The 12,232-nt window shown below is 38.8% G+C and overlaps 1 long non-coding RNA gene across 2 annotated transcripts; it reads left to right on the top strand.

The window, feature by feature from the left end:
- Window positions 1-1,366: 1,366 nt before the first annotated feature.
- LOC135290868 (uncharacterized) lies at window positions 1,367-10,291 on the top strand. 2 transcript variants are annotated; one of them, XR_010353691.1, is made up of 6 exons: window positions 1,367-1,616; window positions 2,713-2,845; window positions 2,963-3,024; window positions 3,883-4,084; window positions 6,143-6,241; window positions 6,746-10,291. It is a non-coding gene; the product is annotated as an uncharacterized LOC135290868 (long non-coding RNA). The 2 variants fall into 2 exon arrangements; XR_010353692.1 differs by lacking the exon at window positions 3,883-4,084.
- Window positions 10,292-12,232: the final 1,941 nt, after the last annotated feature.

Below are 12,232 nucleotides of genomic sequence, written 5' to 3'. Positions count from 1 at the left end.
ATATTTGTTGTATAGATGATTCTAAGGATGAAGCCAAGTGAGAATTTGATGTCAAAGGTTTGGAAGAGCTGCAAAACACTGGTGTAGCCCATTATGCTGGCAACAGCAGGGAAGACAACAATAGTCTTCCTCTTGTTCCTGCCTAACTTTGCTCTGCCAATACAACTATTTAAGTGTCCTTACTGTACACTGGCTCTCTAAAACAACTAAGGTTAAAAATATCCTCTTTTCTGAAGGGGTAATGAAAGGGAATTTCTACCCAGTCTTGCCCAGGAAGTCAGGACATAATCTAATGGAACCCTCGGAAAGATGAGAAGTTCTCACAGTCCAATGCGTTTTCATAGTCATACCCATAAGTGCACTTTTTCTTGTGCCCTTTGTCAGTCTCCAAACTTCTGGTTCCTTCAAAACCTGAGCAGCCATCCAACATGTTGCAAACTAAGAGCTTCCTTAATAGAAGAGGGAACATAGGATAAACTGCTGAGTGTGATCTACAGATGGGCTACAAACCTACCCAGGAACAAGAGTTATTCTGGTTACTATCATATACTTTCTGCTTCCTCAGAGTTTTTGTTTTGGTCTTTTATAGAGGACTCTTTGAAGGACCAAAGTAATACAGTTCTCTCAGAGACAGGATAAACACGTAGACTACAGAAAAGAAACTATGATGCAGCTTTTCTTGTACCATTTGGTATGTCACACTCATTAGCTGCAAATTTAAGCTCATATATGAGACCTGCATCTGCATCCCATCTCCCATCCCATCTGATTTCTGTGTTCAGCATACACAGAACATGTTACTATTTAGATATTTTGATGAAAATTAATAATTATTAAAAATCTCATCCCACAATTCCGGTATACACAAATAATATTTTTTGTGCAGATCAGAGTGTTGACTTCTTCATGGAGTGAAAGGTGATTCTACCTTATCAAACAGCCATTGATACTGCTATTTCTGTGTTGTACCGTGTTTTTATTACCTTTGTTTCATTCCGTAATGGTTTTATCTATGTACCTCCATTCTTTGCCAAAAATGGTTTACCCCAAGTTGCTTCCCTCCTCCCCCATGTCAATCCTCCCTACTCTCCACCTACCACCCCCAATTTTCTGCTGATTCATTCCCTGATCTCCTCCCTGGTTCTCTGTCAGTCACTCAGCCTCCCATCCCCTCTTTTCAGAACCTTTCCTAAGGGGCCCTCCCTCAATGTGTTTCCCAATTTGTTTCTCCTCCTGTCTATCCCCCTGTTTTCCACACCCCCAGTTCTTTCCATTGGTTGTTGTGTAAATCCCTCCCTTGTTCCCCCCCCCCCCCCCCCCCCCGGCAATAAGTTGTTGCTAGTGGTCAGTCTGGGCTCTTCACAAGTGATGGCACTGTTGTGTGTTGTTCCTGCTGGAGTTCCCGAATAAACCTTGGATGAAACCCCTGCAAAGAGTTGACTCCTTCCTCCTCCACCATCATCTGCAAGCAACTCCTGTGCATTAGGGCTCAAAATCATAGCCGCTCTCCTGTACCCCAGGGCATGGGAGAGCGTCCCCCGCTGTCCTCCATGCTGGGGTTGGTCAGGAGTGTCTGAATAGATGCAAAGAGGACACAGCGACATTTCTGAACTTCAGTGAGTGCTGCATTTCACAGCCACTTTGGGTTTTGTTACCAAGGCAATGTCTTCTGCAGCTCTTCAGCTGCCTTTCTGCTTTTGGTGGCTGATAATCTTTGTTAGTTCCTGGATAGATGCATTATAGATGGATTATTTCTATCAGCAAAGTTTCTCTGCCATAAACATCAAAGTCTTCTAGAGAAGCTGTTATGTTCTGTGAGATGTTGCTAGATATAGTCTTAAAATTTCACATAGACCTGGTCATGGGGGTAGCTGCAGCTTACCAAAGACATCTGCTGCCAAATACTAAAGACTGTAAAGGTAAATGGAAAGTGTGCTGTGGTTTACTTTTGCTAGTTCAAGACTCAAGGGTGTTCTGGGTGAAAGGTATCAATAACAGTGTGCTTAACTCCTTGAAGTTTGTATTGTGATTAGTCCAGTGTGCATCCACTTAATGGCAACTTCTCAGACGCCAAACTGAGGTAATTTATTAAAAGGATGCGTGGCTAAGAAAATTGCTAGATGATGAAAACTTGATGATCTATGCTTTTTGTGATGAGAAGGGACTGCAGATAGGAGGGTTAGGTCAAATAAAATTTTACATCATGGTATTTCCAACTGCAGAAATTTTTACAGAGGATTTATGAGAGGAATGGTGATGCAGAATATTTTGAAGCTGCAACAGATGGCAGCAAGGAGTCAGTGGTCAGGGCCATGTTTGAACAATGGGATACACCTGTCCCTGCACTGTATAACAAGTAATGTTTGTGTAATTAAAATTATGGTTTTAATTGCATGTGTTTCTGCATGTATTAAGCCTTTTCTTCTTCAGAAACAAGAGCAGCTTTTCTTTGTGTACCTTAAGCTATTTCCAAAGCAATGCAAATCAGGGCCAATGGAACACAAATCTAAAGGGATAGGGAGAAGGGTACACAGCTGCAAACTGTTTGTGCATAGCTATGTAGATGTAGCTTTTTCAGGCGTGGAATTTGAAGGGGAAGGCAGAAACCTGTTACAGCTCCCACCAAATGCCTTTGCATGGAGCAGGAGTGTTCCTCAATCATCTGAGTGCATCCCAATGCACTACTTTCATTTTGAATAATTTATTCTACAGCAGTACCACTTCCACATATAAGACGTGTTAAAGTGAAATGAATATGTCCTCTTAGCTGCCTCCTGGTAAAGCACCTGTCTTCTACAAAAAAGAGAAAATTATCTCTTCTGCTGGATCAACATAACAAAAAAGGGTGAAGTACTTACTTTATTCTGCACAGGCAGCAGTACACCAGAATAAAGCATTTTTTTTTAAAAAAAAAGGTGTCTTCATGGTTTCATTTTAATTTTCTTTTGTTCTTTTTTTAAAGGAATGGATTTTACTCTCAGAAGACAAGAGCAAATCCACCACCTGAGAAATTCAACACTCAAGGTGCAGAATTTTCTAAGATATCCTGAAGGGGTTTTTTTGTTTTTGGTTGTTTTTTTGTTTGTTTGTTTGTTGTTTTTTTTTCAAAAATTAAATATTAGCCTTGGTGTAGAAGTGGATTTGATTTCTTAGCACAACACAAATCCCATTTAGATTTAGAACAGTTTTTAATGTTATACTTGGTATCAGAAACAGCAGGAGTAGAGTGGATTCAACCTTGGAAGAGATCAGCCAAGCAAGGTCTTAAGGGTGCATCTTCAGAGTGGTGCCTTGTAATTTGACCACGTGACTCCTATTACTTTTGATCATTAATTTACTATGCACCACTCTAAAACAGTACTCCCAGAATCTTCTCTCCCAGTTCCTTCTTAAGGAACCTTATAGAGCAATTACATTAAACAAGTCTGAAATCTCTTTATAGCACTATCTGCCTTTACTCACTCCTGAATTTTTGCACTACTGCACTTCATTAATTAATTGAAAAATCTTGTGTGGCTGTTTCACATCCTGCCATTTGTATTTGAATTTATTACGTATCCTTCAATTAGACTTCATCAGAAATGTGGAGTTACATGTTTTTCCATTTGCGTTCATTCAGTGTACATTTCTTGGATTTTAAATACATGTGAGCATTACTAACAAGCTGGTGGATACTTGAAGATCTTTATGAACAGAACTAAATCAGGATATAAGTAAATGTGACAATTTAAATTGAACAACCATTTTCTTCTTTTTTTTTCCTGTGTGTAGCAATTAAAACACCTAAATCTAAGTCTTCTACTTCAGTTTAAACTGCCCTATCCATTTTAAACTGCCCTATACATTTAACTGCTTGACTGGAATGATTAAATTATATTGCAGGAGAGATATCTCTGGAAACAAAAGTGGGACAAACCTACCAACAGCTGTTTGAAATGGTGGATGGGGAGAAGTATTTTCAAATGTCAAGACATCAGCATCAGTTTCACCATTGTGAAATACAGCTTCAAGTTTACAAGATTTGCCATTCAACCACTATTTCTTATCTTCAGTGCAGTCTTTTATAATCTGTTTGTACTGGGAGGTGTGTGTTTGTAGATGTGAATATGCATATACATATGTGAGTACATGAAAGGATAAAGCTCTTGCATATCTTGTTTTATTAGAAGGATACTGAAGCAGTATTCTGCATGTTCAGTGCTTGAATATCGTACCTAGCTTAGGTGGAAGACTATGGAAAGAGAAAGACCCCACTGGAATGAATACAAGTTCATGCTGTTAAGTGTACCATGGTGTTTTTTCTTTTTGGGTCAGCCTATGGAGAAAGAAGGCCAGATGGAAAGACTATCATACTTGTATTTCTCTCCTTTACAAAATTGTTGTTCAGAATTTCTTAGCTAATGAAGACCCACTAGAGTGGTTTTTTTTCAGCAGTTTTGGGGGGCATTTGAGTCTAGTCAGTGTCAGGACTGGGCTTAGAGTTTGAACGGCATTAGAAGTAGTCTCTGTGCTCCTCCTTCTTCTTACAACGTTTTTGTGAGAAAGCTGAAGCCAGCTTTCCTCTCAGTATTTCATTAGTCTAGAAGCCATGGGTACATATACATTTGAAGCTCATTATTTGTTAGAAGAGGTTGCTATGTTCTTTTCTGTTACAGTAAGGCTGAGAAACCCACTCCCACAATATTGTTGATTGAGATATCTGTAAGAACAACTCTAGAGTCACCCAGAACCTGGTCAGCATACAGGGGGCAAAGTCACTGAGGGTTATTCCTGGGTACTGATGTTAGATCACAGAATCATAGAATCACAGAATAATCAAAATTGCGAAAGACTTTTAAAATCATTGAGTTCACCAGCACCATGGTATTCACCATTAACTCATAGTGCCACATTTACACAAGTGTTGAACACTTCTGGTGACTTTACCACCTCCCCGGGCAATCTATTCCAATGCTTGATTACCCTTTGTGGAAAAAGAAGAAAAAAATCTGATGTCCAGTCTGAAGTTTTCTCTGGCACATCCTGAGGCTTTCTTCTCTGGTTCTGTCAGTTGTTCCCTGAGATAAGAGACTGACCTCTGGTTACAGCCTCCTTTCATATAGATGTAGAGAGGCATTAGGTCTCCCCTGAGACTCCATTTCTCCAGGCTAAACAACCCAACTGCCTCAGCCGCTCCTTATAAGTCTTGTGCTCTGAATCATGTATTTTGTACCATTGGGTTTTTATCAGGGAAACCTCAGGCAAAAAAGCTGGAGTCAGCCACATTAAGCCTTATCATTTAGCTCTTGAAGAACACCTTATGCTTGCATATGCCGTTGGATGACTCTGCTGATGAAAGAGCACATAAGTAGGCAACACTCAGCAAGAGGCAGTTGTTGAGAGTATCAGTTCTGCTGAGGAAGATTGAGAAGGTGCAAGCTGTAAGCAAGCTGCCCTGCTATGTAATTGGATGGTCAGTGGGACTCGCATGTCTAAGTGCTAAAAGCACATTTCTGCTTCCTTCAGGGTCTGACTAACCTTCCTTGCCTGACTCTCTGCCGGTTTTGGAGCTACCAAAACACATACCCTTTAGAAAGTTGGGTGTCTTAACTGCGTGAAATTTCTAGTAGAAAAACATTGAATTCCATTAAAGGATTAATTTCTCCAAGAGATGTGGGTGATCAAAGCAGGGTTTTCCATGCTCAGTGTTAAACGTTTTAGTTTCATTTTCAGTGTGGAGCCTATTTTTGCACATCTTGATTTATCCAACCTTGAGAATCACAGGATTCTAAAAGATGCTTGGTCCTTGCGGAATTAAAAAGTAATTATTCCATTCATCTAATGTGACAGGAAGAGACAAGTCTGGCAATTCATTTCGTATACTCTTCACTGGCTTTCCTCTTCTAAGACAAAGGCAGAACCAGTTGTCTTTCCCCTCCATACAAGGCTCCATCTTAATCTAACAGCTATTCAACAGCAACAACCTCCTGAAGACATGGTCCCCAAGACACTTCCCTCTTTGCATTAAAGCACTAGCTATGACACATCATCTTTTACTTTTCCCAATGAATCAAATTCAGCATTCACCAAACCTAAACCTGTTAATTCTGTAACCAGATACAATTGCAAAAATATTTGTGATTTTGTTATTGATTGCTTATAGGGAATCAAAGGAAAAAAAGAACTGCATCAGAAGGAGCCATGGGATAAGTTATCCATTACTGTCTAAATGCTGAAATTTCCTAATTTATTTCCATTTCCGGTAAGTATCAGGATGCTTTGTTTTCTAGCATTATATTTAGAAAAAGCCAATCAAACAAAAAAATTGAGTTGCTCAAAACATAAAGAAGAGAAACTGAATAGGCCTTTAAGGAATTTTATTGCTAGAAAGGTCCCTGTGTACATGATGAGAGAAAAATACTACTTCTTTGCAGTGCAAGTTATGTATTTAGTGATTTCTCAACACAGAGGATATAGTCCATTAATCATGTCAGAATACCTCTTTTAGTTTAGACTTTTGTCTAGCAAACAATGTAGTTTCAACTACAGATTTGTACTTTCTTTTTTTTTTTTGTGCATGAGGAAATGCTGTGTCAGAAAAATCCATGATTATTTTGTGTTAAAAAAGTTTCACTTTGAATTTAAAAAAAAATCCCAAATTGAGATTCCATAGTATGCCCTCTGAAAATTGGAAAGCGTAAAAAATGTGGTGATTTTGAAAACAAATGTGTTTCTTAGGCTCACTAACCTCTGTGTTTTCACACAGGCTGACCTGACAAGTGACCGAAAAACCTGGGATCTGGGAGGCACTGGAAATTTGGTGAATGTCCTTGGGACTAAGGAGCCAGAACTTCAGAGTCCCTTTCAGGAAGGCTCTTTGGAAGTACATAAAAGCTATCAGTGTTTAAGGCCAAGGGTTTTGTGGGTTGAAAGGAGTCTGGAATGCACTAACTTCTAGAATTATGTAATTCCATTAAGTGTATCACCAGGGAGCAAGGTCACTGCATTGCTAGGGGATCTGGGAGGAAGATGTGAGTAGTCTTCATAGATGTGAGTGCAGTAGGTCAGGAGGATGAGCAGCAGTACTGAAATGAAAGCAAATTTAGTATATCTGTCAATAGGTGCAAATATATAATTATTTCATTTTGGTGGCAGAAGGTATGTATCTATCAGAGCAGTGAAGCTCTGATATGAGTTACACACAGAGGAGTTCAAAAACCTCCTCTGATATCAGTCCCCTGGTTCTAAACATTTAATGTGCCGGAGGATGGGCTTGATGAACCGTAATGAGCTCAATGAACATTGCCCACCCTATATTCAAAACACTACTTCAGTTTCTCCAGCATTTTCCTGCAAAGGTGCTGTCAGATTTCTCAGTTGCTCTACTTACATGCCAACAGTGTGGGTAAGTCTTCTGACAAATACTGGTAGATGGACTTCAGTAGATACTGCCTTCTTCAGCATCATAGGAAGTAAATCCCACTGCAGAGTTAAGCAACGTAATTAAACTTTGCAGTTTTATAGGATTAATTTTAAAGGCTACACAGAGTCAGGTGGGAATTGGTAGGGCTTGAGGTCTGAATTCCATTACAAGTAAGCATGTCAAAAGCACAGATTTTACAAAATACTCCCTCAAAAAGGGCAATATTTAGCTGTTACAAAACTTTCATCATCATGACCTTTCTGTGCACAAACAGTGAGTGTCACACAAATCTGGGGACATGATAAAGAGCACTGTCATCCTTTTCAGCCCATGTGTTTTAGTTTACTTCAGTTGGAAATAAGTGTGTAAGAAGTGGAAAGCAGGGGTGGAGTCATTCCAGCTTGAGTTTGAATCAAGGGTTTGGAAAAAATTCCTCAAAGCTCTTCTGCTTACATGTACCCACTGGGAATTCATTTTACAGGATATATCCTGGTATTTTTTAAGTTGTGATGTACTAAATTAGTTTCTTCCTGGGGAAATTGAAGTGATAATTGTGTACCTTGGACATTTCTCTGAACATATGAAATCGTCAATTGTATCTGTGATATGCATTAAAAGAGTTTCTAAGTCCTGTACTAAAAAAAGGATCTTTACTGGACATTTCTTGCTGGCAAGAAATTATTTATTTAGCTGTGTCACCTAGAGTTTCTTGCTGTTAATTTAGGATTTTTTAAATGTCATAATCTCTCCCTTTTTGAGCATTAAAAGACCCCAAAAACTCAAGTGTGGAACAAAATTTCAATAGAGTGATGCAAAAATAAAACTCAACGTCGTTTATGATAAAAACCCCAGCTCTACATATTACTTTTAAGCTTTCAGAGGAGGTGCATTTCCAAAGGTGAGTTGCTTTTGTTTGACAGTCAAGTGCAAGAGGGAATGTTTCACTTGCGACTACAAACCTAGGAGTATTTAAAATACCAGAAGAACCTTAACAATTACCCACCTACTTTCTCAAAAGTATTTTTCATTCTTTTTAAAGCCTCTGCATGAGAGACACCAGTGGAAGAACTTTTTCATAATTTTATTTCCCTGTCCTCAATACTTCATCCTTCTCTAGAATGCTCTGAAAATACTGTTCTTAAATGGAAGAGCACACCAAAATTCTTCCACCAATTTTGCTGTGTTCAATTTTCCTCTCATCACAGTATTGCAAAATTTGACAAGTACCATTGTTCAGGACTATGTGATGTTCTGTGGATATGCCAATATTTATATGGCCATAAATTCCTGGAAATATATTCAAGTAATCCATGGAGATAGTCATAGCTGTCAGAACAGCTTCACTGCAGCCCAAAACACCTATGATCACAGTGCTTCTCATTACTGTGTATTATTTTTAAAGTAATGAAAAATGTATTTTAAGTAGGTGGTCAGTGTTTGGAAGTGCTTATTAAGGGATATTTGTTTGTGTTGTATATAGATAATGCCCTACTTTACATTCATGAACTTTGATTGGAACAATAAACCTTTGCCACAAGAAAGCAAACGTGGTGCCACTCCCACTGATGTCAGTGAAACAGATCTTTTGGAATTAAATATGTTCTTAAATGTTTGTTGGACACAGAACTTCCATGAGATTTGTACTGGGATTGTTTAAAAATTTAACCTATCTGAAGATGTTTTTTTGGGTTATGGAATATTTGCTGGCCATGCTAAATTCTTTAAGCTCTTAGTGTCATGTCCACTACATTCTATCATGAAGTAGTCACTTCCCTGATGCAGAAAAGGCCTAAGCAGTAATAAAAGGCAGAGAATGTCTTAAATACTAATATGATGGTCTTTTATCCCTGAACCTATGATGATGGCAGATGAAAATCAGTTAATTCCAACTATGAGCACTTTTAGAAAACTCTTCTCCAACATCTGTGACAAGAAAGCATAACAAGCACAGACAGCATCTCAGGATTGTTGGGCTGAAGCAGTACATGACCACCTTGGCTGCCTCCCTGAAAAGTGTCGAGTGGAACAGAAAGGACTACAACTTTCAGCAGCCAATGCTGCCAAATATTTCTAACCTGCTGCTCATGCAAGATGGAGAAGTGAGTCAGCTAATTTATCACCATGTCACTTTCTGTGTTTCTCTGTTTCCCCTTTTGTGTTCACATTTTTGTTCTTGGTGAAGTCTCTAGTCTTGATATTATTCAATAAATCTGAAATGAAGAGATTAAAAGAAACTCCACCAAAATGCCCCAAGCCTTAGCTAACAGCACTTTTCCTCCTCTGAAGACAGCATGGAAGTATTATGTTCTGCCCTAAATTAATCAATGTGTTACTTTTTTGCAAGACAATTCATCTTATGTATATCAGAAGTTTCTGTAGCCTAACAAAAGAACAGTGAAACATTAAGAAACTGGTTTTGTACCTCTTTCCATGTTAATATTTGCTTATACTTGGTGTAGACGAAATTCTTAGCTGTAGTGTTCATAGCTGAGATGAATGGGAATGATGACGGCAGATTTGATGAATCCATTGGTTCTTTGTTTAACTGAAAATCCAGCCCTTCAAACTTAATGTAAGCTTGAGTATTTAAACTATACTTTCAATATCTTAGAAGAGCTATCTGACAACCTTCAACGACTGAGTCTTCTTAACCATCACCCAATGATGCTCATAGATCAGAGTACTGCTCATAATAAATTTTTTCTAATTTATTAGTTTTATAATTTATTTTCTTGATTTTCTTGGTGAAGGATATTGATTTCTCTGTATTGAAACATTTTTAAAGTGTCAATTTCAGTTATATTTTGGACATAACAAAAGTGAAAGAATTGTCTTTGTAATGAATTTTTGTAATAAATTGTAAGGAATTTTTCTGCTGTGGCAGACATGCAACTGGACATTTTGAAATAAAATATTTCAAAATTATTTTGTTTAGTGTGCATAATAATAAACTGTTTAATGTGTGCTGAAGCAATGAAAGTCACAATGAAATGTTAAAAAAAAGAACCCCAAATAAACAATCCTTTTTTAACCCATTAAAAAAATAGTGTTTATGGAAAGTTCTAGGAATTTTGGTTAGTTGGAGGTTAGTTAGGCTCATGAGATTAGGACTAGTTGCTGAAACAAGCGGCACGGATGAGGCTTTTCTCCCATTCAAAGTATAGGTGTCACGGACTGAAATACTTCATGCCTCAAACTTCGATATAAAGTCTTGCTCATTTGAACAAAAACTGTATAAACAAGCTACAACCAATGAGGCCTCCCTGAAGATACCTGATTGGGACTTTGGACAGAAAGTCAAAGTGCTGAGATGAGACAAAGGGAAAACCCATTGTTCAATCACCTGAAACAAACAAGTAAACAAAGAAAAGAATGTGAGCCAAACCCAGCAGCCCTGCTAAGAATAATCTCTGGCTTGCTTTGGGGTGGGGGAGGCTGTAGCCCCCAGACCCATTTGCTGGGAGCAGGTTTGCACAGATTTCCCCCCTCAAGTGAGGTGGGAAAAGGAAGTTTTGGTGTGTTGCAACCTCTGCACAGGGGCAGTGAACCCATCCTCCCTTAAACAAACTAGTTATGGAACTCCCAACCTTGGGAATACCACATCCATGGGACAGTCACGTGAGGTACAGCTGAGAGGATGCCTTAATCTATCCAAGGCCCCCCGAAGTGGCCCCAGAGTAATTCCTGAGGCCTTGTATCATAGGACTGCATGTGAAGCAAAGAATGTGGAGTCTGTTGTAAGAGAAATGGGCAAACTCACCCCCAACCCCCAAGGAGGTGCCTGGATTTTTCTACCTGGCCTGACGTAGGAAAACCCATCCAATCCAGTGCTTTTCGGGCGAGCCTCCATCACCAAGAAGACCAGCTGGAGAGAATCAATGGAATATCGTTGGGATCTATGGAGTGGTGATATTTTCCTTATTCTGTCCTTGTCACTCTCTTTCTGTCCCCCACCCCATTTTTTTTCTCTCTCTCTCCCCCTCTCTTTCTGTGTCTCTCTCTCTCATATTTACTATCAGATAAAACCCATACTATTATCACTGTCATATGGTCTTGTTTGCACCTTAATTCGGGCAGGGGCATTTCTAAGAACCTTAGTAACCGGATCATGACAACAGGTCAGAAGACATGGTCAATGTTGGCAGTAGGCAGGGATGAAGAATAAAGCTGCACAGGCCAGGAAACCTCCAAGAATCCATAAAATCTCTTTAATCCTAACATAAAACATTGGCTTGGTTTCATCTGTTACCTCTTGACAATAAATTTTGTGTTGGCATACTTTATCTTCCATGTTACCAGTTACCTCAGAAGTGGCAGAACAGGTTCCACCACTGTCATCTTACCTCTGCCTGTTTGACATTCCTAAGGGAAGAGGTCTGTCCTGATTTGGCTTCTCATGGGGGAGCAGAGCTTATGTAACTTTAAAGAAAGAGGCTTCAATTGTGCTGCTTCTGCACTTGTGTTTTTCAGAAAAAAATTTGCTTGGTGCTGAGCTTACCATAGTTCTAGACTCAAAAGGTGTGGAAAACACTGATTTATTCATAAAATAGCACCAGTAATATTCCACTGACTTCTCAGCTCTTTTAACTATTGGTTTAGTCCTTAGATGTTGGATGCTTCTCACTTCTGATCAAAATTATAACCCTGAGGTTGTTTTTATGATAATGGAAAAAGCTGATGGAAAAGATACATTCAGTAGTGATTTATCTCATCAGATTTCTAGTGTTAAGTATTTTCCCTACCACTTACTTTTAGCTTGTGGCACATTGATTAGACAAAACACATATTCATGCAAATAACTGCTACATATATATTAGAAAACAAACAAAA

This window comes from Passer domesticus, chromosome Z (assembly GCF_036417665.1).
Source record: "Passer domesticus isolate bPasDom1 chromosome Z, bPasDom1.hap1, whole genome shotgun sequence".
Classification (NCBI taxonomy): Eukaryota; Metazoa; Chordata; class Aves; order Passeriformes; family Passeridae; genus Passer; species Passer domesticus.
Note: the sequence above shows the minus strand (reverse complement) of the source record. Positions and strands in the feature narration are given on the sequence as shown.